This window comes from Delphinus delphis, chromosome 20 (genome assembly GCF_949987515.2).
Source record: "Delphinus delphis chromosome 20, mDelDel1.2, whole genome shotgun sequence".
Lineage (NCBI taxonomy): Eukaryota > Metazoa > Chordata > Mammalia > Artiodactyla > Delphinidae > Delphinus > Delphinus delphis.
This window is the reverse complement of record NC_082702.1, coordinates 36,929,772-36,954,053: the sequence shown is the minus strand read 5'-3', so window position 1 is coordinate 36,954,053 and position 24,282 is coordinate 36,929,772.

Sequence of the window (24,282 nt, the reverse complement as noted above, 5' to 3'; positions counted from 1 at the left end):
GACAAATATCATATGATATCACTTATATGCGGAATCTAAAAAAATGATACAAATGAACTTATTTACAAACAGACTCACAGACTTAGAAAACAAACATTGTTATCAAAGGGTAAACGTGGGGGGAGGGATAAATTAGGAGGTTGGGATTAACATATACACACTATTATATATAAAATAATCAACAAGCACCTACTGTATAGTACAGGGAACTCTACTCAATGCTCTGTAATAACCTGTATGAGAAAAGAATCTGAAAAAGAATAGGTATATGTATAACTAAATTATTTAGCTGTACACGTGAAACTAACAAAATATTGTAAATCAAATATTCTTCAATATAAAAAGTAAAAAAAAACAAAATTTTTTTAAAATTTTGTTCAGAAGTTAAAACTAAATAAAAACTATTCTTGTATAGAGTGTGAGAAATAGATCAAGTATAATCACGTTCCTAAATGTTACCCCGTTTCTCCAGTACCATCTATTTTTAAGAGGCCAACTTTGCATCAGTGCTTTGAGATATTTAACTTATACTCAATTTCATATGTACTTACCTTACTGAACTCAGGTTCAGCTGCTCTCTGCTCAGAAGCAAATACTTGAGAGAGAAGTGTTGGTTGGAAAGGAAAGGTTGCTTTACTCAGGAGGCCAGCAACCGGGGGTGAAGGCAGACTCATGTCCAAGAACCAACTCTGAAGATTCTGTTGGACCATGAAAGATTTTAAAGGGAGAAAGGAGAAGTTAATCATAGTTAATCATTTGGGGAGGGGATCAGAGTCTTTGTTATCTTCCATTTTGTGCAGACTTTCCTCTGACTGGTTGGTGGTGAGGTAACAGGGGGGTGTTCCAGGACTCTTTTGCTCAGCCTGAAGTTACAGTCCTCCACCTGGGTGGAAGCCTTAGTTCTTGCACAGGAACTCAAAGATACTGTTATGTATATTCTTTGAGGAGGAATCAGGGCCCTGCCCCTTACCTGAAGTATTGTTTCTTGACTGCTCCTCCTTTCTTTCAGCATCCCCTCTTTCCTGATTAGCAACAGCTTGATTCTGCCCTTTGGAACTCATGGCAGGTCAAGGAGGCTGAATGAAGCCTATTTCCTACAAACAAGAAACAGGGGACATGGAAAGGATTTGTATCCGAGAGGGCCCCACACATTCCTGCTTGGTTTCAGTAACCCCTTTTTTTTGATACTCCTCAATATTGAGGAGAACAGGTATTAGACAAGAAAGGGAATAATGTTTTGGATAGAGAGATTAATCATAAACTCAGCAGCAAAACCAGGTTCTAAGGGGACTTGGTTTCAATCCACACTACTGTTTCAACCTTCCCCAAATCTTTCAGGTTACAGGGGCAACAACTGCTCTGGCTACTTCCTGCTGAAACGGGGTTAGTCCTGCCTTGATTTCGGGAATGGACACTGAATTGGAAATATTCTGAGTTCAAAGTCCTATATCCAAGTCTTGTATGATTAACATCTCAATCCCTTAGTCCACCATTTTAGTGCAACAGACCCAATTAGAAGTAGGACTAGTGACAACCCAAACATTAACAGACAAAAATAGATCTCATTCCCTGAGGAATTCAGGAGAATAAGCCTGAAACCCAGTCTGAACCTAGAACTTCAGTGGATACTTGTAGACAGTTGTCTAATTTTATCTAAGTAGGTTTTAATTTCTGATATGGTACTAACAGGAGCTCTTGGCCTATACACATAAGTCTCCTTTTTCTAACATCTTATCTAAACCAATAACATTGTCTAAAAATTTTAATATTTACAAGAGAAGACCTTGAGACCATAAGGTTGCAGCTGCCAGCAGATACTACTTTGAGAATGGCTGGGGGCATCCCCAGGTCTGACACAGTTCAGAAAATTCAAGTTATTAGCTATACAGGAATGTGTCTGAAATTACATCCATGATGACTGCCTAGTTTTACCTTGAATGTCTGAACCATAGCTACTCCATTTTGACTTTCAAATGTATTTCCTTCCTTAGTGGCCAAAGCAGATGTATAGTGAATGTTTGAAAGGCCACAAAAGAGGCCACTCCAGTCAGTAAAGTTTAAGTTAAACCATGTATAAGCCAGAATGACTTCCCCGTACCTCAATACATATAGATTTTTCCATCATTTCCCCTTTTGATTGCAAATCCTCTGACACACCAAAACGTTTGTCCTCCAACGCCAGGTAGCTGTCACCTGACCTGGGTCCACCATTTCCCTCAGTGCTAGGCTTCCTTTCATATATATATACATGCATGTGTGTGTGTGTGTGTGTGTGTGTGTGTGTGTGGCCTAGTTATCCACCTTGAGGGAAAACTACTCAGATATTGTGAATGGGCTCACAGGTATGCTAATGGGGAAATATTTTACAGGCCATACATTTAATCACTTATACCAAATTGTGACACAAGCATTGTATATGTGCTTTTAGCAGTACACTTAAAGCAAGCAGTGATACGTCATGAGTAGTTACACTCTCTGATAACTTTACTAGATAATTTTCTTTTACTCCTGAACATCAGGGCAAAAGCATGGCTAACACAATAACTTTTATAAACATAGACCTACTATAAGCTAGAACAGAGCTCTGATCATCCATATTTAATTATTCACGGCCAAACAGCAAACCAGTGCAATGGAAAATGGTCTCTCAGGGTTGCAGTTCCCTAGCCCCAGAAAGGGAAAATCCCAACCAATGTTCCACCCAGTGTCAAAGCCAATGCAACAGGGAAGTATACCGTGGTGTCATCAGAGCTCAGAAACCAGAGACTTCTCAACCAGCCAATGCAAGTGCTAATACATGCACACATATGAACAACGAACAAGGTCCCATAAACAAAAGATCAGATGAGGTGCAGCCAAAAATTCTACTCTCAGACAGAAGCTTCCAAAGAGATTGGCCCAGCTCTCGAAAGAGAACAGGCCCATACTGGCCCACAGTGAGCTCAGATGGGCTCACAGCGGTCCCAGATGTGCTCACTCCCTGAAAGGGAAGTGAGCCCAGACAAAGTAGGTAGAATTCCCAGCCTGCACAAGTGGGAGTGGATCACGCTAAAACAATGCACACAAAAACACAATCAACAAATAAGGTACAGTTGCAAAGACAGAAAATCAGAGGTGGTGTAGCCCAAAGATTCCAGTACTACTCCCAGATGGAGGCCACCAGAGTGGCCCATCTCCTGAAAGAGAATGGACCAGAGTGGCTCGCAGTGAGCCCAGACGGCTCAATGCCTGAAGGGGAAAGGAGCCCAGATGGAGCAGGTAGACCTTTCCTATGTAATTTAACATACCGAATACTCCTAGTTAATTTGATCTCGAATGAGATGCACCAGGGTTCCTCTAGTTGGAGGTCTAGAGAACTTCAGTTAGAATTTTATATTTGGGGAGTTTGTCAAAAATATCAAAAAGGTTTCAAAGCATCTGATTAAATAGGATCATAGGTCATTGTGCAACAATACTTATTCACTTAACCAAAGTGACAGAAGATTTCAAAAGCAAATACAGGACTTTCCTGGTGGCACAGTGATTAAGAATCCGCCTGCCAATGCAGGGGACACGGGTTTGAGCCCTGGTCGGGGAAGATCCCACATGTTGCAGAGCAACTAAGCCCGTGCTCCACAACTACTGAGCCTGCGCTCTAGAGCCCTCGAGCCACAACGACTGAAGCCCGCGCGCCTAGAGCCTGTGCTCCGCAACAAGAAAAGCCACCACAATGAGGAGCCCATGCACTGCAACAAAGAGTAGCCCCCACTCTCTGCAAGTAGAGGAAGCCCACGCGCAGCAACGAAGACCCAACACAGCCATAAATAAATAAATAATAAATTAATTAATTTTGTAAAAAAAGCAAATACAGATCACTTAAAGCCACAGAAAATCACACAATCTGTCATCAAGAGCAGCATTTCAAGAAAATTTTGTTCTCTTAACAGAGAGAGAACCAAACTCCAGCCTTGTACCAGCATACTCGTAATAAAATCTGTTTACTTAATTAAACTTAATCCAATCTTAGCAAATCCTGACCATGTACAAAACTCTTTTCTCAGTGTTCCTTTTCCAGAAACCTTCTATGACTTTCTGTATCCCTATTAATTTTGTCCCTTATTTTCTTCTCCATTCAGAAACAACCAGCTCCAGGACAAAATTACCCTTCTTTTCCCTTAACAAAATGTAATTCCATTGCTCATACCTTGTTTTATTGAAATCACACTTTTTTTTTTTTTTTTTTTGCAGTCCTTTTTTATATTAAGTCTAAGATGCCTGAGATATCCGAGGTCTGCTACCGAGACATTCAGAGTAGAGGCTTTAGGATAGAGAGAGACATTTGGGAGTCATCAGTGCATAGATGGTTTTTTGTATTTTGGGTTTTTTCCGCTGCACCCCACAGCATGTGGGATCTTAGTTCCCCAACCAGGGATCGAACCTATGCCTCCTGCAGTGGAAGCACGGAGTCTTAACTGCTGGACCACCAGGGAAGTCCTGAAATCACACATCTTACTTTCCTGAATTACTGAAATGTTTCTCTTATTGTTGTAGCTTTAATTACACATATTATAATTTTAACCCTTAAAAACTTAACCTCTAATAAAAACTGAGAACCAAGTAATTGTGAACTGTTTGTCATACCAGCATTTCCTGATTGGAAAACTTAATGCTTTAGTCTTCCTGTCCTAAGAAGGCAAAGGTAGGTAACCTTAGATCCATCCAGCAACTAACCTTCCAATATTTCATCCTGTTTGAAATGACCCAGAGAGTCAATGAATTCTCATCATTTAACTTAGTTTAAAATTACCAGAATCTGCAGGGACTATCCTTAAAGCAGACATTTGCAAAACATAATTATTCCTAACAAATTCACCCAAAAAACCCTCTTATCTCACTTACATTTACCTGAAGTTTCATCATATCAAGTTATTTTCCTTGCAGACAAATTTGTAACAGATATAATAAGGTCCTATTTGACTTCTAGTAAACCTAGGTACAGTAAAAGTATTATACTTAATATTGGTGATTCTAAAGACATTTCTATATTAATCAAATAACAAGCTTATTAAACTAGCTTTAATACCAGATATTCAGTACTAAGTATTACTCAGATCATGTGAACCTGAAATTCATTCCAGCCAGTTTCTTTTATATTTAGCAGTATTTAATTTGTAAGTGCTTACTTTTAAGTCAATTAAAAAGAGCTCATTCGCAAGTTAATTTTTACATAAAGACAGAAACAGAGATCTCACAGTTTTTCTGCTTGAATTTAAAAAGGACTTTTTTTTTTCTCTCAGTCTCAGGGACTATAGATCAGATAAGTTCCTGAAAGCCCAGGCAGAATATTTACATTTTAAGAGCATGGGGAGGGACATGCAAGTTCCTCCTAGAAGGACTTGTTCCCTCACAGTCAGAATTCTGAAAAGATGTCTTATCAAGCCAGGTTTTTCTAACTGCATATACAAAAGGAACCAGTTTTGGAATTTCAAAGTTGTTTCATCTTAACCAATTTTTTCTGCAATCTAAAGAATACTGTGGCCACACAGTGTTAAAAGAGTAATTTTCTTTCTTTTGTCATAGGATCATAGCTAAAATCCTTCCCATCACCCAGAATATGCCCCAAGGGGCTGTGAGGTGGGACTGAACCTGAGTTTCCCATTGTACAAAAAGGCAACAAGGATATCAATCATACAGATGGAATACACACATACCAAAAGACAGATCCGTCACAAATTCGCCAAGAGGATGACTCGTACAGGGTCCCAAACAAGGCTTCCCCAACACAAACTGCCTTCGACGGCAGACGCACGTCCGAACCAACTGGAAAAATGCCAAAACAGCACAAGGGGAAGGTTGCCCACATGCACACTGGTGGGCTCACCAGTCCTGGTGCTCATCAGCTTGTATCAGACGCACATTTCCATCTCCACCAACCAAAAGCAAAAGCTGGCAGCCAGTGCCAAACAGGAGAGAAACAGGAAGAATCCGTGAAACAGTTTCAGCAGCTGCTGAGACATCCCTGAAAATAACCCTCTCGGGGCCGGCTAGCCAGGAGCAGCTGGCTTGTCTCAATCGTCCTGGCACACCGCATGGCCAGTTGACTACTCCAGGAGACCCAGAGGAGCCAGACACCATGAGGGCACAGCCCCACACTGGGTGCCATAATCTGTTACCAAGCTCAGGCTTGGCTGATTGCTGTTCAGAAGCCCGTACTTGAGAGACAAGTGTTGGTGGAAACGGAAAGGATGCTTTATTCAGGAGGCCTGCAACCTGGGGAGAAGGCAGACTCATGTCTAAGAACCAACTCTGAAGATTCTGTTGGACCAAGAAAGATTTTAAAGGGAGAAAGTGGAAATTAATCACAATTAATCATTTGGGGAGAGGGTCAGAGTCTTTGTTAGCTTCCAGCATGTGCAGACTTTCTCCTGACTGGCTGGTGGTGAGGTAACAAGGTGGTGTTGCAGGACTCTTGTACTCAGACTGAAGTTGTCATATTCCACCTGGGTGGGGGCCTTAGTTCCTGCAGAGGAACTGGAAGATACTGTTTTGTGTATTCCTCTAGGAGGAACCAGGACCCTGCCCCATAGCTGCACAGTTGTTTCTTGACTGCTCCTCCTTTTTTCTGTATCCCCGCCCTTCCCTGATTAGCAACTGTTTGAATATGCCCTGTGGAACTCAGAGCAGGTTAAGGAGGCTGAATGAAGCCTATTTCCTACAAAGAAGAAATGGGAGACACAGAAAAGATTCGTATATGGGAGGGCCCCACTGGGTCCAGCTCAGTTTCACTTACGAATTCTTATGGACTCTATTTCACTGTTTCCTCTACTTATATGACAGTACTACATTGTTTCTTGGAGTTTTTGTTTGTTTTTTTTAAAAAGAAGCTATGAGATATGTTTAGTATATGATAAGATGCCCTCCTTTACTTACTATTCTTTCTGCAGCTGCTTTTCCTAGCAATTTTTACGTTTATTCTTTTTTTGTAAGTTGTGTTTAGTTTTCCTAAGGAAATAAATCTTGTTTGTATTTATACTGGAATCAAAATAAATTAATAAATAATTAGTGAGACTTGAAATTGTGATGTGTTGATATATTCTAACAAAGAGCAGGGGATATATCCTTCCATTAGCTCAAGTTTGGAAGTGTTTTATATACACACACACATTCACAAGATGGGAACAAAGCTCTTCTTCCTCCCCCGTCTCTTATCCACTTCATACAGACATTTCCATTACAGGCACCTCTTGTTGTAATGGAGAGTACATTGGACTAAGTCTCATAAGGGTCTTAAAAGCATGTTGATATTGACAAAACATCTACAACAAGCCCCAAATGTTTCTACATCCTTTGAATTATTCTAGTCATAAGTCTCCCTTTTTGCAAACTGGACAAATAATTTCTAAACTTAGGATGTCATACCATATAATATGAGAGATAATTTCCAGCCATAGTGGCTCTTTCTAAGGTTCTATATGAGAAATAGTCAACATCAAGATTCTGGGTTATATTTCCTTTCATTCTCTATTTACTTAATTTCTCTAAGAGGCATGCAGTATTAGAAAGAGACTGTTATAAGTGTTAAACTATTGCCTATTTTGCTATTGAAATTAGCAGTTAGTTTTCAAATATGTGTTTTTCTTTAATTTACTAAGAAAATGGATGGCATCTTTCTCAAATTCATAAAGATAGCCTGCAGGGAAACAGTTAATTATCCTAAATATATTTCACAACTCCCAAAAGGAGATACAGGAAAACATACTTCAAATACATCTGTTAGAATACCTTCAAAGTCCTCTGATAAACTCCTGGATCATCACAACGATGGGATTTATTATGACCCTTTCTGTATGTGCTGCACAAAGAAAGAGCAGTATTATCCTATGCAGAAACCTGTAGCTGCAAGGGGGAAACAGACCATTTAAATGCAAATCTTCTAATCCAAGAGATTCACTCTCTAAATAGAAGTGGGTCTTCAGGGTGACTCATGCAGTCAGCAATATACAGTCATTCTTCTGAGATTACTTATTTTAGGAAATCTAATAACCTGCTTTATTATGTGAGGATACAATGTCCTACCATGTATCCCCAGACTTTCCCTAGTTACTGTTTCTCATAATATGTGGGCTTCCTGGTGGTTTAAAGTTTCAGTGGTTCCTTGAGTTATGAATCAGGTGCCAAAAAAGCTCCAGTTCTATACTCTAGCTACGGTACTAAATCGCCCATAGTAATTACACAGTCTATATTCTCCAGTCACAATTATTGGAAAAGTGTTGACGAAAAATGTTAAAAAGACAGAATGGTATATATATTTGAGGGGCAATAATATTTCATAAGAACAGTTCCACTGCAAGATATACACTTCTAAGCTGTCTTTCCACAAATCACACTGAATATTCATTTAAATTTTTTCTCCTATACTCTAGAGCATAGTAAAGTATTTGTAAGCTGTATTTATGATGCTGAAAAATACAAAGACAGACTTACACTGATCAGATCTGGCATCCCAGTTTCAACCTTATTTCCGGAATTTTGGTTTATAAAAAGTAACCATTCTGCATATCCACAATTTTCCAGTATTCACTTGTAAGTAATCAATGACTCAAGCAAACTCCTGGTGATTTTGGAGGAACGGGTAGAACTGTAAGCTTTAAATAAAATCCATTGCTTAATATAAGCCTTATCTTTGGTCACATAATCAGGATTAGAAGGGCTAAGAGTAACTCTTAAGAGTAACTCTTATTTCCTCTGCTAAAACCAATAACATGCTTCAAATCCCTAAAAAGCAGAATACAGGTAAGGGTTCACACAGGAATTTGCATTTCAACTTGACTTTGAAGAAAAACAGGCACGCTTCTGAATAGGTGGTGGGGAGTTTCAGGGATGTAGGGGAGAAAGGCATTTGAGTTCAGAAGTGTGGCAGATACAGATTAGGAGAGGTTTAAAAAACAGATCAATTAAGGCAAATGACTTACAGGGTAGAGGAGAAGCAGGTAGAGAAGAGATTAGAAGTAAGTGCTAGATTCAAACTATGTAAAAAGTTGTGTTTGCTACCTTAAGGAGTCTAAAATTTTTATAACAGGCTATTCTGAAGGAACTTTGCTTTGTTTTGTCTTATCTTTACTCAGGGTATTTATAAAGCAGAGGATAACATGATGTGAGTTATAGGGAGATAACTTTGCTCTGGGACTACCAAGTAAACTGGAGAGGGGAGAAAGAAAATATTTAGGATACCAATGCAGTCACTAGATCATAGATTATGAAGTCTCACCATAGCTGATGAGATGGAGAAAAATGACTTTAAAAATAAATACAGGACGGAGCTGGACAAATCAGGCTCCCTGACTTCAGACTATACCACAAAGCTACAGTAATCAAGACAGTATGGTACTGGCACAAAAACAGAAATATAGATCAATGGAATGGGATAGAAAGCCCAGAGATAAACCCACGCACAAATGGTCACCTTATTTTCGATAAAGGAGGCAGGAATGTACAGTGGAGAAAAGACAGCCTATTCAATAAGTGGTGCTGGGAAAACTGGACAGCTACATGTAAAAGAATGAAATTAGAACACTCCCTAACACCATTCACAAAAATAAACTCAAAATGGATTAAAGACCTAAATGTAAGGCCAGACACTATAAAACTCTTAGAGGAAAACATAGGCAGAACAGTCTATGACATAAATCACAGCAAGATCCTTTTTGACCCACCTTGTAGAAAAATGGAAATAAAAACAAAACTAAAGAAATGGGACCTAATGAAACTTAAAAGCTTTTGCACAGCAAAAGAATCCATAAACAGGACGAAAAGACAACCCTCAGAATGGGAGAAAATATTTGCAAATGAAGCAGCTGACAAAGGATTAATCTCCAAAATTTACAAGCAGCTCATGCAACTCAATATCAAAAAAAAAAAAAAAAACACAATCCAAAAATGGGCAGAAGACCTAAATAGACATTTCTCCAAAGAAGATATACAGATTGCCAGCAAACACATGAAAGGATGCTCAACATCACTAATCATTAGAGAAATGCAAATCAAAACTACAATGAGGTATCACCTCACACCAGTCAGAATGGCCATCATCAAAAAATCTACAAACAATAAATGCTGGAGAGAGTGTGGAGAAAAGGGAACCCTCTTACACTGTTGGTGGGAATGTAAATTGATACAGCCACTATGGAGAACAGTATGGAGATTCCTTAAGAAACTAAAAATAGAACTACCATATGACCCAGCAATCCCACTACTGGGCATATACCCTGAGAAAACCATAATTCAAAAAGAGTCATGTACCACAATGTTCATTGCAGCTCTATTTACAACAGCCAGGACATGGAAGCAACCTAAGTGTCCATCAACAGATGAATGGTTAAAGAAGATGTGGCACATATATACAATGGAATATTACTCAGCCATAGAAAGAAACGAAATTGAGTTATTTGTAGTGAGGTAGATAGACCTAGAATCTCTCATACAGAGTGAAGTAAGTCAGAAAGAGAAAAACAAATACCATATGCTAACATATATATATGGAATCTAAAAAAAAAAAAAAAAAAAAAATGGTTTTGAAGAACCTAGGGGCAGGACAGGAATAAAGACGCAGATGTAGAGAATGGACTTGAGGACACCGGGAGGGGAATGGTAAGCTGGGACAAAGTGAGAGAGTGGCATGGACTTATATATACAACCAAATGTAAAACAGCTAGCTAGTGGGAAGCAGCCGCATAGCACAGGGAGATCAGCTGTGCGCTTTGTGACCACCTGGAGGGGTAGGATATGGAGGCTGGGAGGGAGATGCAAGAGGGAGGAGATATGGGGATGTATGTATATGGATAACTGATTCACTTTTTTATAAAGCAGAAACTAACAAACCATTGTAAAGCAATTATACTCCAATAAAGATGTAAAATAAAAAAATAAATACACAGACTTCCCTGGTGGTCCAGCAGCTAAAGACTTCACACTCCCAATGCAGAGGGCCCAGGTTCGTTCGCTGGTCAGGGAACTAGATCCCACATGCCGCAACTAGTTCAAATACCACAACTAAAGATCCTGCATACCACAACAAAGATCCCTTGTGCCGCAGCTAAGATCCGGCACAGCCAAATGAATAAATAATTATAAATAAATAAATACAGACAGTGAGATTGACAGGCTTGTTGAGTAATTCAATGTACACAGGGAGAAGTCAGAACATTTCTATTTTTGAAGACTGGGTAGATAGAGTATTATTTGCTAAATTAAATGCTCTCTTAATACAACTTGATATTGAGGACTGTGTGAACAGTCTGCAAGGATGTGGGGTGAGGTTTAGGGTGTAAAAGGCCAGAGTCCCACCTGAGTAGAGAAAGCCAACAGGTAAGAGGCTACCAGAGTCTGTAGGACAGCAGAGATGTCCGTGCCCCTGTCCAGACTGGATTATCATGACTCTGCAGATCAGAAGACCTCAAACCTAGTTATATACTAGAATTACCTAGAAGTTTAAAAATATACCACTGCCCTGGTCCCATTTCCGTGATTCTAATTTTGCCCTTGTGTGAGTCAGAGACTTTGCTATTTTCCTTATAAGTTTTTCACAGATTCTAACATGCAACGAGGATGAGAATTACTGCTATAAATGGTAACCGAGGAGTGTGGAAACATGTTTTGTTTATTCTCTTTTGTGACCTTCACGTGCATCATAATTTGTCAAATTCCTGTGTTCTTCACACCACATGATAATAGCAGCCAGATCTGTTTCATTCACAGTTTCATTTCTCAGGATTCATTACTGTGACTTTGCACAGTCATGTAAACTGTTCACTTTCTCATCCACCAATATCTATCCACTGAACAAGGCTATCTGAGATGTGCTAGGAATACAATGGAAAGGAAAATCCTACCTCATCCCTCACTTCATGGAGTTTACAGTCTGTATAGAAAGAAGAAAAGAAGAAATGAAAGGAGAAATCAAAGAAGGAACTTAAAGTCCATATCTTCTCTGCCAAGGTTATATTCACTTTTATGTCATCCCTAATTATGGATATATGGAAGTTCAAGCATTGTTGAATAAATGAAGGAAGCACTTGGGTGGCAAAAGACACGTGTGTGCTATTACAAAATCTGCACATGAGCTCTCTTTTTTTTTTCTTTTCTGTAAGGCTGACCAGACAAGAAATCCGAATATTCTAAATAAGAAGATAATGCTAAGATGCATACGTTCATTTTTAACAAGCAAAATTAACTTCTGCTAAGAACACTGATGATTCATGTTGCTCACTGTCCCCTAGAAGAAGCTGATTATTATGAAACAGAGCAGAACCCCTTCCCTTCAGAAGACCTAAATAATAATACTTAAATTATCTTAATTAAGGTGTAGACCTCCACAGCTCATTTTAGAAAGGGTAATAAATCTTCCGAAAATCTTAAGAATTAGATCACTTAGAGGACAAAGATTCAGTAGGGTCTAAATTTGTATCCCTAATTTTTCCTTTCAGAGGAAGTTTATTTGGTCAGAGTAAACTACACGGCGTATAGTGAGATGAGGAAAATAAGCATTTTCAGACCTGAGTAGAAAGACAGTAAGAAGCGCCAGGCAAACATTTTGCACATTGTTCAGAGCAACTGATATAAACATCTTTGTTGAGGCCATTATCCTTAAATAAGGATATCTTGATTTAATTTAAAAACTAAAGAAAAAATACAGAAAATGAATTTTAAGAAAACTATACTTGGAATCATAGAATCAGAGGATTTCAGGCCTAGGAAGGCCTTCAGGAATTTATCCCCACTAGGTCAAATTTTCTTTCTATTGATATTTTTTGATAACAGTTTTATTGAGTTTCAACTTACATATCGTAAAATACACCCATTTTAATTATTCAATTCAATAGTTTTGGTAAATTTACAGAGTTGTGCAATCATCATAATAATTCAGTTTTAGAAGCTTTCAGTCATCCCAGGAATTCCTCATACGTATTTGCAGACAATCTTTGTTCCCACTCCTAACCCTAGGTAACCACTATTCTACTTCCTGTCTCTACGAATATCCATATTATGAACATTTCAGATAAACAGAATCATACAACATGTTGTCTTTTGCGCCTGACTTCTTTCACTTGGCATAGTAACTCTGAGGTTCATCTATGCTGTAGCATATGTGGGTAGTTTGTTTCCTTTTCAATGCTGAATAATATTCAATTACACCAACCCTTTGAATTTAAGGATGAAGAAATTGAGATCACGTGAGGCAGCATCACTATTTCAAGTCCCTACAGCAACTGTGGCCTCTCTGGATGTGAAATCACACTCTGACACTGGACGATAAATGTCCTGACCTCACACTAGCTGGTTCTGTTCACTGGGGAGACGATTATCAGTATGTAATCTGTAGGTGATTTTGTGTCTGGGACTTCTCACATTAAGTTCAGAGCAACTGTCACTTAGCTAAAGCAGAAAGCTTGACCCTTGCTACCTCCCAGGCCTTTATGAAACCCAGTCCCCCTAAAACCAAGTTCCTCAAAGTGTTCATGATTAACCTATCTAAAATGGTATTCCCTTCCTTGTTCAACACCTGTTCTCCTCAATATTGAAAAGTATCAAAGAAAAGGGAGGACTGAAACCGAGCAAGACCCCATGGGGCCCTCCTGGGTACAAATCCTTTCTGGGTCTCACGTTTCATGTTTGTAAAAAAAAAAAAATAGGCTTCATTCAGCCTCCTTGACCTTCCCTGACTGAGTTCCAAAGGGCAGATTCAAACAGTTGCTAATCAGGCAAGGGAGGGGATGCAGAAACAAAGGAGGAGCAGTCAAGAAACAATTGTGCAGCCATGGGGCAGGGTCCTGGTTCCTCCTCAAGGAATACACAAAACAGTATCTTCCAGTTCCTCTGCAGGAACTAAGGCCCCCACCCAGGTGGAGGATGGCAACTTCACAAGAGTCCTGGAACACTACCCTGTTACCTCACCACCAACCAATCAGAAGAAAGTCTGCACACAGTGGAAGATAAGGAAGACTCTGACCTCCTCCGCAAATGATTAACTGTAATTAACTTTCCCTTTCTCCCTTTAAAAACTTTCATGGTCCAGCAGAATCTTCAGAGTTGGTTCTTAGACATGAGTCCACCTTCTTCCCTGGTTGCTGGCCTCCTGAATAAAGCAAACTTTCCTTTCCAACCAACACTTGTCTCTTGAGTACTGGCTTTCAAGTGGCGAGCAGTCAAACCTGAGTTTGGTAACATTTACTGTAAAGCTTCATTAACATACTTCTACACCTCCCCAACATCAATTTCTTTGGGGGGAAAAAAAGTCCCAATATATGTTGTGATTATTTCAGAATTATTCGTCTATTTATATATCTTTCTTCCCGAACTATTTTGTAAGCAGTGTCAAGGAGGAAGAAAATTTCCTCTACTCTTCTAGGTTCTTCTGGCTGGTCTAAGAATTAAATTGAAGGAGACAGATTAACAGGAGAAAATCGAACGAAAGTTTAATAACAGGTGTATGTGGGAGATACCCAGGAGAACTAGGTAACTTGTCAAAATGGCTAAAACCCTCACCTTAAACACCATCTTTAGTTAAAGACAAAAGAGGAAACTGGGGCAGTGGTTTGGGACTTCAAAGGGGAGGACAGCAATTCTCATGGAGACGGAAGAACAAATATTTGGTAAACAAATGTTGGCTGGGCCCTGCAGAGACAGAGGGACACAAAGAGAGGAATTTTAACAGACTCTGCTGGGCTCCTCCCTGCTGGTACACCTAATGCATACTATAGTTATCTTCCTGGAACAGATCCTCTATCTACATTCTTCAGGCAGTTAGAAAGAAGGTCAGTTTCTTTCTGAATCTTTTGGGTGTGTTTTTAGATTCAAATAATCCAGATGCCAAGGAGACATTTTGGGGTGGCAGGTTTTGCTCCCCTACAGCACTTTTCATGAGGGAGCTGTCCAAGGCCTAGGGCCACAACTGCCACACAGAACTCTGGCTACAAACATATTTCCATTCAAATGCTGTGCTTTAGTAAATAGAGAAACTCATCTAATGTAACTCTTCTGAGGTCCCACAGGTAATGAGTAACAGAGAAAAGTAAAGAATTCAGATTGTGTTTACTTCTACACTTGGAACATTTTAGTGACTAAAGATGAGCTCCGAGTTCTATAGTTTCTTGGATCATCAGGAAAGTTAACCGTATTATTTTGCAATCTCCAAGGAATCTAATGAAGGCTGTCACTCTCCCTAATTAGTCCCATTTGATTTGCATTTTATTAAAAACAACATGGTGACGCATGCTTGCCCTCTCACCTGATTTTAATTAGGTCTCATGAAACACAATTTAGCAAATCTGGCCATTCACCTCATTATAAAAGAGACAAATTATTCTAAACCAGGTTTCTAATGAAAACAAAATCCTTTTCCAACCAAAAGGCACTGTCTGCTCCTCGACATTAAATATTTGCAAAACAGACATAAGCCATCAATTTCCAAGGACATGTTATTTTAAATATTCTTAATCTCAGATTTTAGACAATTAATAATTTTCATTTATATATTGATATGCTGATCTAATAAATAATATATTCAAGCCATTAAAGCAGGTAAGCAAAAAAGGAGTTAATATGTAGTAGTGAAGCACATGGAACCTGTCAGACTTCCCGGGTTCAAATCTGCTCACTTCCACATACCACATTTGTAACCATGGGCATGTTCCATTACATTTGAACTCTCATCTGCAAAATGAGAGTAATAACACTATCAATCATATTGGGTTGTAGTGCAGATTAAAGGACATATTACAAGTTAAGCATGTATAATAGTTACTGGCAAAGTATTATATATCATTATAGCTATTACTGAATTGAGGTCATTCTTTGGATTTCTTTTCTATTACTACTTTTAGAAATTTTCATAGGGCCTGGAATTTCTACGAGATACCATATTCTAAATATTCTATCCTTGGTCCATCAACTTAAAATATTACAAAATTTCAATCCCAGACTGCTGCTGCTTTCTGAAGAAGCACAAAGAGTCCTTTTTCATCCATGTGACCAGACTTTCAGATAAGACAATATGATATATAAGTAAGGTATTTGATCTTCTAATGCAATTTGAGTCTTCAAAACTCCTATATTGTGTCCCATGGTATTTCTAATTGCTATAAATGAAAATTGGATAGTTTCATACTATTCCCTAAACACAATTATATTTTCACTAATATCATGTGTCTTACCATAAATTTTAACTTCATGAAAAAGTGAAAACTTCAAATGGGAATTCAATACAGACTAGAAAATACTGGGGAAAAGAACATGAGAGACAGAGAGAAAAAAAGAATGAGAATGTATATACCTGTTGGTATAGGTAGAAGTGGTAGAGGGAATATTTGTATTAAATCTAATGCTACAACATTAAAATCCATTGATACTAGGTTGCAATTTCATTGAGGAATATATAAAAGTCCAAGATAGAAGTTATGATCATAGGGACTTCCCTGGTGGCACAGTGGTTAAGACTCTGAGATCCTAATGCAGGGAGCCCGGGTTCGATCCCTGGTCAGGGAACTAGATCCCACGTGCGTGCTGCAACTAAGAGTTCATGTGACAACTAAGGAAGCCACCTGCTGCAAATAAGACCTGGCACAACCAAATAAATAAATAAATATATATTTTTTTTAATTTTAAAAAATAATAAAAAAATAAAAAGAATGTCTTGAAAGAGAAATTTTTTAAAAAAGTTATGATCATATTTCATAAAGTACAAAGCACTATAAAAGTCAAAATTAAGGCAACCTATGGAATGGAAGGAAATATCTGCAAAACATATATCTGATAAGGTATTAATATCCAGAATATGTAAAAAATACCTACAACTCAACAACCACCAAAATAACCTAATTAAAAAATGGGCAAAGGACATCAAAAGACATTTCTCCAAAGAAGATATACAGGGCTTACCTGGTGGCGCAGTGGTTGAGAGTCCGCCTGCCGATGCAGGGGACACGGGTTTGTGCCCTGGTCCGGGAGGATCCCACATGCCACGGAGCGGCTGGGCCCCTGAGCCATGGCCACTGAGCCTGCGCGTCCGGAGCCTGTGCTCGGTAACCGGAGAGGCCACAACGGTGAGAGGCCCGCGTACCGCTAAAAAAAAAAAAAAAAAACAAGATATACAAACGGCCAACAAGCATATGAAAAGATGTTTAACACCACTAATCAACTGGGAAATGCAAATCAAAACCACAATTAGATATCATCTCACACCCATTTGGTTGATCACTATTAAAAACAAGCAAACGGGTCTTCCCTGGTGGCGCAGTGGTTGAGAGTCCGCCTGCCAATGCAGGTGACACGGGTTCATGCCCGGGTCCGGGAAGATCCCACATGCCGTGGAGCGGCTGGGCCCGTGAGCCATGGCCACTGAGCCTGCACGTCCGGAGCCTGTGCTCCACAACGGGATAGGCCACAACAGTGAGAGGTCCGAGTACCGCAAAACAACAAACAAAAAAAAACAAGCAAACGAACACCCAGAAAATAACAAATGATTGTAAGGATGCAGGGGGAAAAAGGAACCCTTGTACACTGTTGGTGGAAATGTAAAATGGTGCAGCTGCTATGGAAAAATGTATGGGGTTTCTGAAAAATTAAAAATAGAATTAACATATGCTCTAGCAATTCCACTTCTGGGTATATATCCAAAAGAATTAAAAACAGGGTCTAAAAGATATATACACACCCATATTCACTGCAGCATTATTCACAATAGCTAAAAGATGGAAGCAACCTAAATGTCCATCAACAGAGGAATAAAATTCAGTATATACATACAATGGAATATTATTTAGCCTTAAAAAAGAAAATCCTGTTATGTACCACAACATTGATGAACTTTGAGGATATTATGCAAAGTGAAATAAGCCAGTCACAAAATGACAAATACTGCATGATTTCACTTATATAAGATATCCCAAATAGCCAAACTCTTTGAATCAGAAAGTAGAATGGTGGTTGTCACAGGCTGGGAGAGGGAGAAATGGGGAACTGATGTTCAATGGATATGGAGTTTCAGTTTTGCAAGATGAAAAAGTTCTAGAGACCTATTGCTGACAATGTGCATACAGTTCACAATATCATACACTTAAAAACGGTTAAGACAGTGAATTTTCTGTTAAGTGTTTTTTACTGCAGAAAAACATATGCATTTTGGCCAAGGGGTATCCAACTATACTAAAACAAGTATGTGTTATGTGTATCACAGATTGGAAATGTGATTTAGTAATTGGCCAAATCATTTTGGAATACAGAGCCTGCAACACAAATATACCTGAAGGAACCATAATTTTTAATTGCATAAGTTTGTATAGCCCCTACCTTATCTCTTCTCCAACGATATAGATAATGGATAGCAAAGAGAAAACATAAGCATATTCTCTGATTTACTCATCAGGAATTTTTTTTTTAATTATATATCCATTTCTGTTACTCACTTCACGTGGATGTTCAGAAGACTCAAATGATTGTACTTTTCCCTAAATGCCCATTTAAGGACTTGAGAAAAACATATTGTCTGTGAAGCAGCCCTTGCTACACCCTCAGAAAGTTCTGGCATTCTAGTTTCTTTATATGTGTAAACAAATGTAATAGAAACGTGCTGTCTCTTCTGTGGCTTATTTAGAGGTACTAAGGGAAGTCTGAGAGGTGTCACATTCCAAAACAGTACCAGGAAGCTATGGAATGTTCTGTTTCAACCCAAGTCTGATTATAAAGGCCATACCCTGACTACTCTACAATTCTTCTCTCTTTCTGATTTCCCCATGTACCCTCTTTGGTAAGCTCATTAATCTAGCTGAAGTACAGCTTTCAGATTCAGTCATATAGTGATTTACTTGAGGAGTATGGTTCAGAGGCCACAATGGAGAGTCAGATTCCAACTCACTGCAGAAAGAATTTCATGATAAGTGCTTTTCAGCCACGAATGAAAAGTTACTGCAAAGGATACTGTGAAAACGTTCTTTCAGCAGTCCAAGTAAGATGCAAAGAAACCTCTTAGGAGAGGTGAAATGTTTGGAGAAATGTTTCTTTCATCTTACAAACCGTGTATTACAACTGGGGACTTTTCCTCTGGTGAGAACAAGTTTCTCTCACAGGAGGTTGATGACCTCTTAAAAAAAAAAAAAAAATCGGAGAGGAAAAAACAAAGATGTAACAATACGGAAAAAGATACACATAAAACAACACAATTTTCGTTTTCTCCACACACACACATACATGAGCACACACACATCAGTTATCATTGACATTTCAAACACTGTATACTTATGTGCATTTTAGATAAATCAAACTCTTAATCATTCTTTTTATTCACTCTATTACCTATTCATGCTTTAATCTATCACCAAGATCAATATTGTGTGAATTATTGTGCAGCTGCCCCAAATTTCAACTTGTTAAAAAAGATTTCTCTTGCACTTGTTTACTGTGTGTTAAATTATATACTTCATTTAGATATCTGGAAATAAGTTAATGACTTCAGAACACATCTTCAGTATTAAGTGCTGGAAATTTTGTGCACAATAAGGAATTCACCTATCTGCCATAGCTGTGAAAAATGCAGTAGTACACATCCAGTCATTAGAAACTGGTGTCCTGTCGTTCAACACAGGTACCAGAGGTCGTTTCATATTTAATAAAGTGTATAATGATTTATTAATCCTGTGGGAGAAAAAGAATCATAATTCTGTATTGTCTCTATCTCCAACAACACAAAATCCTCTAATTTCCCACCATGGATGTGTGTACAGCAACACCATCTTTTAGCTATAATGGTGTATATACACACCTCATCAGAAGACGGATCTCAGTAAGTGTTACTTTTATTTTCCCACATACAAACAGGTTGGCCTCTTCAGCGGGGTCTTTTCTTCCTCTTGTCAAGCTTTCTCTGAGCATCTGTCATTATTTCAACATCTGGAGAGGCAGATAAGCTACTCCAATTGGAACATTGCAGTCAGCAACTTTATCCAGGAAACGAAATTTGTCACCTCTGCAAAGCATCCGTCTTCTGCCAGCTTTTGACTTCCTATCCTCAGGCCAAACTCAAAAATCAGGCCTCCCAGTTTGTAGGGCTGCTGTGCTATCGACTAATTCAGCTATGGAGAAAAGGATGACAAAGGGTGGAAAGATCATGATTAACTCAAATTAATTTCTAGAACAGCAGGAAACCCATCTCAACATGATATAAAGATTTAATCTTAACCTGATGTCTCTCCAGACATTACACGACTTCCTTCTTAAAGAAATATTGAATGTTGCTCTGCATTTTTTCCTGACAATTGCTTGTACCATCATTGTGCTGCTTTGATCAGAGGAAGAGGTCATCTTCTTAAATTAACCAGAAAAGCTAACAGTTGCTAATTTGAGGTGTGATATGAAAGAAATTCACAAATCACCCATTCCTTAGTCTACTCATTGAATTGAAGTGACAGTAGAGCTGCACACACATAAAATTATATTTTAAAGGCAAATCTGATCGGATTCTTTCTCTGATTAAAACCATTCACTGATTCCCTTTCCCCAGAGAGTATCTGGATGCTTTTACGAGCTTGTCAAGGTGAGTTGTCTTCTGGCTCTTTTGATTCTCCAGGCTTGCGTCCCACCCTTGCTGTACACTCCAACCACTTGAATTTCTCTATGCCGTGCCCTCTTGCCAATGTACATGTTATTCCTATCTCTGGGAGGCCTCTCAGCCTAGAAGGATGCTTCTCAAAATCAATGTACATTCAAATCATCAAGGAATCTTGTGAAAATGAAGGTTTTAGACTGTGTATTTATAACAAGCTTCCAGGTGACGCTAATACTGTTGAGACCTATAGTATACTTTGAGTATACCATGGTCCTAGAGCACTTATTCTCAGCTCAGGGGTGATTTTGCTCCCCAGGGCCATTTGGAACTATCTGGACACATCTGCCATAACTTGGGGGACAGGATACTGGCATCTAGTAGTTACAGACCAAGAATATTACCAAGCATTGTACAATCCCTAGGACGATCTACAATGACAAAGGCTTACTCAGGCCAAAATGTCAACAGTGTGAAGTTGAAAAATCTTGATCTACAGGGTGTCTAGTCTTCAGGAACCAGCTCAGTTCACCTCTTCTCTGAACAAGTGCCTAATCACACCTAACTGTTTCTGGCTTCCCCATCCATCCAACCCCATCACTCCCTCACAGACCTAATAAAGTATACATATGGTTTACCTGCTGTATTATCAATTACTTCTTTACATACCTAATTTCACTTCTGTTTGTGAGCATCTCGAGTGCAATTATCATATTTGTGTCACAGCACACAGCACCTATTTTGTTGTTGGTTTTAGGGCACTTTTCCATGTGACTAACATGAGATGCTGAAAGAAAATGAGATCATTAAAATTTGTAAAATTCAATTTTGCCATCATAAGCAAAGGGTAAAACGAGAGGGTGCCATTTGGTTTACTTAACCTATCAAGGATTTACTATTCTGATAAGAGCTGAGGAAAATGGTTATTCCAACTGTTCCCCAAAATGTGATAGGTTCACGTTACTCAGAGATAAACTGTTGATAGTCTTTAAAATATACCTGTTCTTTGATCATCTCTAAGAGGTCACTTTTCACTGGTTGATTTGGAGTCGAATCAGTCCATTGACATAGAGAAGGAATTCTTATCCATGTGTTTATGATAGAATTTAGGAGTTCTGTGAATTCAGAGGGGAAAAAAATACACCTAATTTAGTATTTTTTGTTTTATGTTTAATGAAGAAAACAAAGCACAGAGTCTTTAATACACTGTCATTTGTGGCTACCACAAATGTTTTCTTATCTTATTACTGTGTTTCAAACACCTTGAAATATTGTTTATAATAATGCTACTTAAAAATTACAGTACTTAAGAGATTATTTAGTATGTTAATGAGGAAGCACTTATATTTCTATGCCATAATTAAAACACTTGGACAATTTTATTTCAACATAATTAACTTTCTTTGTAATCCCATTGCTTTATCTAAAAATATTATTTTAATAGTTAATCCATCAGCTGCATGGAACACCATCCTCAACACCCCACTTCAAACCCTGTCAGTTTGACTAATTCATATGTATGAGAATATTTCATGACTGTACTTTCACTGTAGAACCTTATTAAAGTTCTTTATCAGTGGGTATTCAGAAAACACTGTGTAAGGGCCATTCTGCAAAAGACAAAATATATAACATACTGTATTAGTTGTCTGTTGCTGCATAAGAAATTACCCAAAATTTACAAACTTAAGACAACACAAATATATTATCTTACAGTTTTCTAAGTCTGAAATCTGAAACAAATCTCATCAGGCTAAAATCGAGGTGTCAGCAAATCATATCCCATCCTGGAGGCTCCAGGGGAGAATCTATTTCTTGCTCGTTGGGTTGTTAGCATAACAGCTTCTTGGGGTTGTAGGAACCAGGTCCTTCTTTTTCTTGCTGCTTATAAGATGAGGGCTATTCATTACTTTCTTTGGCTAATGGCCCCATCCTACATCTTCAAAGCCAGTAACAGCAAGTCTAATATTTTTTATATCACATCTCTCTTCTTCCATCATTTTTCAGTTTTCAGAATGCATGTGATTAGGATAAAGCACCCCTCTTTCAAAACCTGTAACCTTACTCTCATCTGAAAAGTCACTTTTGACATATAAAGTAACATATTTACAGGTACTAGGGATTAGGATGTGGCCTATGTATCCCAGGTGCCTAGAAGTATCTCACAATGACTAGAAACACTCTTTATCTTTGAATTTCATTAATATTTAATCATTATTAAGTAGGGGTACCTGAATCTTATGCCAACGAATGAAAATTAATTTTATTTATTAATGTAATATATGTAGAGCTATCATAATCAGTTCTGACATAATATTCTTACTAAAGGGAGGATAAAGGTCTTTGCTTTATGCTTCTTTTAAGTTTTCTAAATCTTCTTTTCCTAAATTCTATTAACCTATGGATATGTACAGTTTTATAGCTCTTGATATCTTTTGCATACTGTGCCTATTGTCTTTTAAAAATATTTTGGTGTCTATGTACAGTGTTAGCACATGACATGACATTTTCAGAAGTAAAATTTTGGAAATTACCTGATGAAAGGATTTTATTCTCCAATTTTGGACTGTGTTTATAGGAAGAATCCTATAAAAGTAAAGAGATCAAAGAACATGTAGTTAAATGATGAATTATCCTTCTCAAAAATTATCTATGTTTATGGGGTGAAGATTACCCAAGAAATTTAAGGACACATACCTAGTGAATATGTAGGATATATAAAGTCATGATATTAATAAAACCCTAATTTTTACATTTTTGAATACTGTTCTAAACTGACAAGGTAGATTATTCAGAAAGTTACAAGTCTTCAGCATATTTGAGTCAGAGTATACACTGGCCACAGCTTAAGAGGGAAAAAAACCTGTCTAGGGAGAGAGATTCAATTTGTAGAAGTGTTCCTTCTTGGGGAACCACAGGTAAAAGTAGAAAATGAAATAAAATCCTAGTTACAACAAGGGAATGTCAAAAGCAGTTCACGACTTCCTGTAGAAAATAACCCTTTAGCCACTGCTCATATCCCTCTTTCTCTTTACTGCTTTTTAAATCAGCAAAGAGGATCAGTAAAGGATCTTTGGAACTGAGAGCTGGTTTCACTAATGAGTCTCCTGATGCTGTCCCAGTGATGGGCACAGCAGAATTCCATCAATAAAACATTATGATAAAGCACCCACAGCCCTTAAGGTAGCAGCCAAATCTCATCCCAGGGACTTGCATTTTGTGTCAATTAAGGAGCAGACTTCAAGAGATGAAACTGACTTTGCTCAGGCTTGCAGGACACCTCCGGCAAACATTAGCACAACAATCACCATCATGTTTTTTGCGCCTCTCAGGTCCACGTGCAATGACTATCTCTCTCATTTCTCATTGGCATGCTGTTGTTCTAATTTACTCACCAAGACTTGCATTTAAGTCCCAGTTGAGCTTGTTGGACACCGAAATGGAGTTAACAGGCACAAGCCTTTTCCAAACCTGTATTTTCTCCATTTATTAGTAAACCTCTCAACTCATCTTTTTTTTTTTTTTTTTGGCTTCCATCAGGAGAGTTTCAAGACAACCCTGTAAGGCAAGATAAGAATGTTCTTATTTATTAAACTAATGCTTCTATCAATATAAATAAATTTGAATTCCAGGTGAGTTCCGGGGCATCTCTTTCTCCTACTTTTGGTTCTTGAATTCCAGGAAAAGCAACAGTGAAAGAAGAGCTATTAACA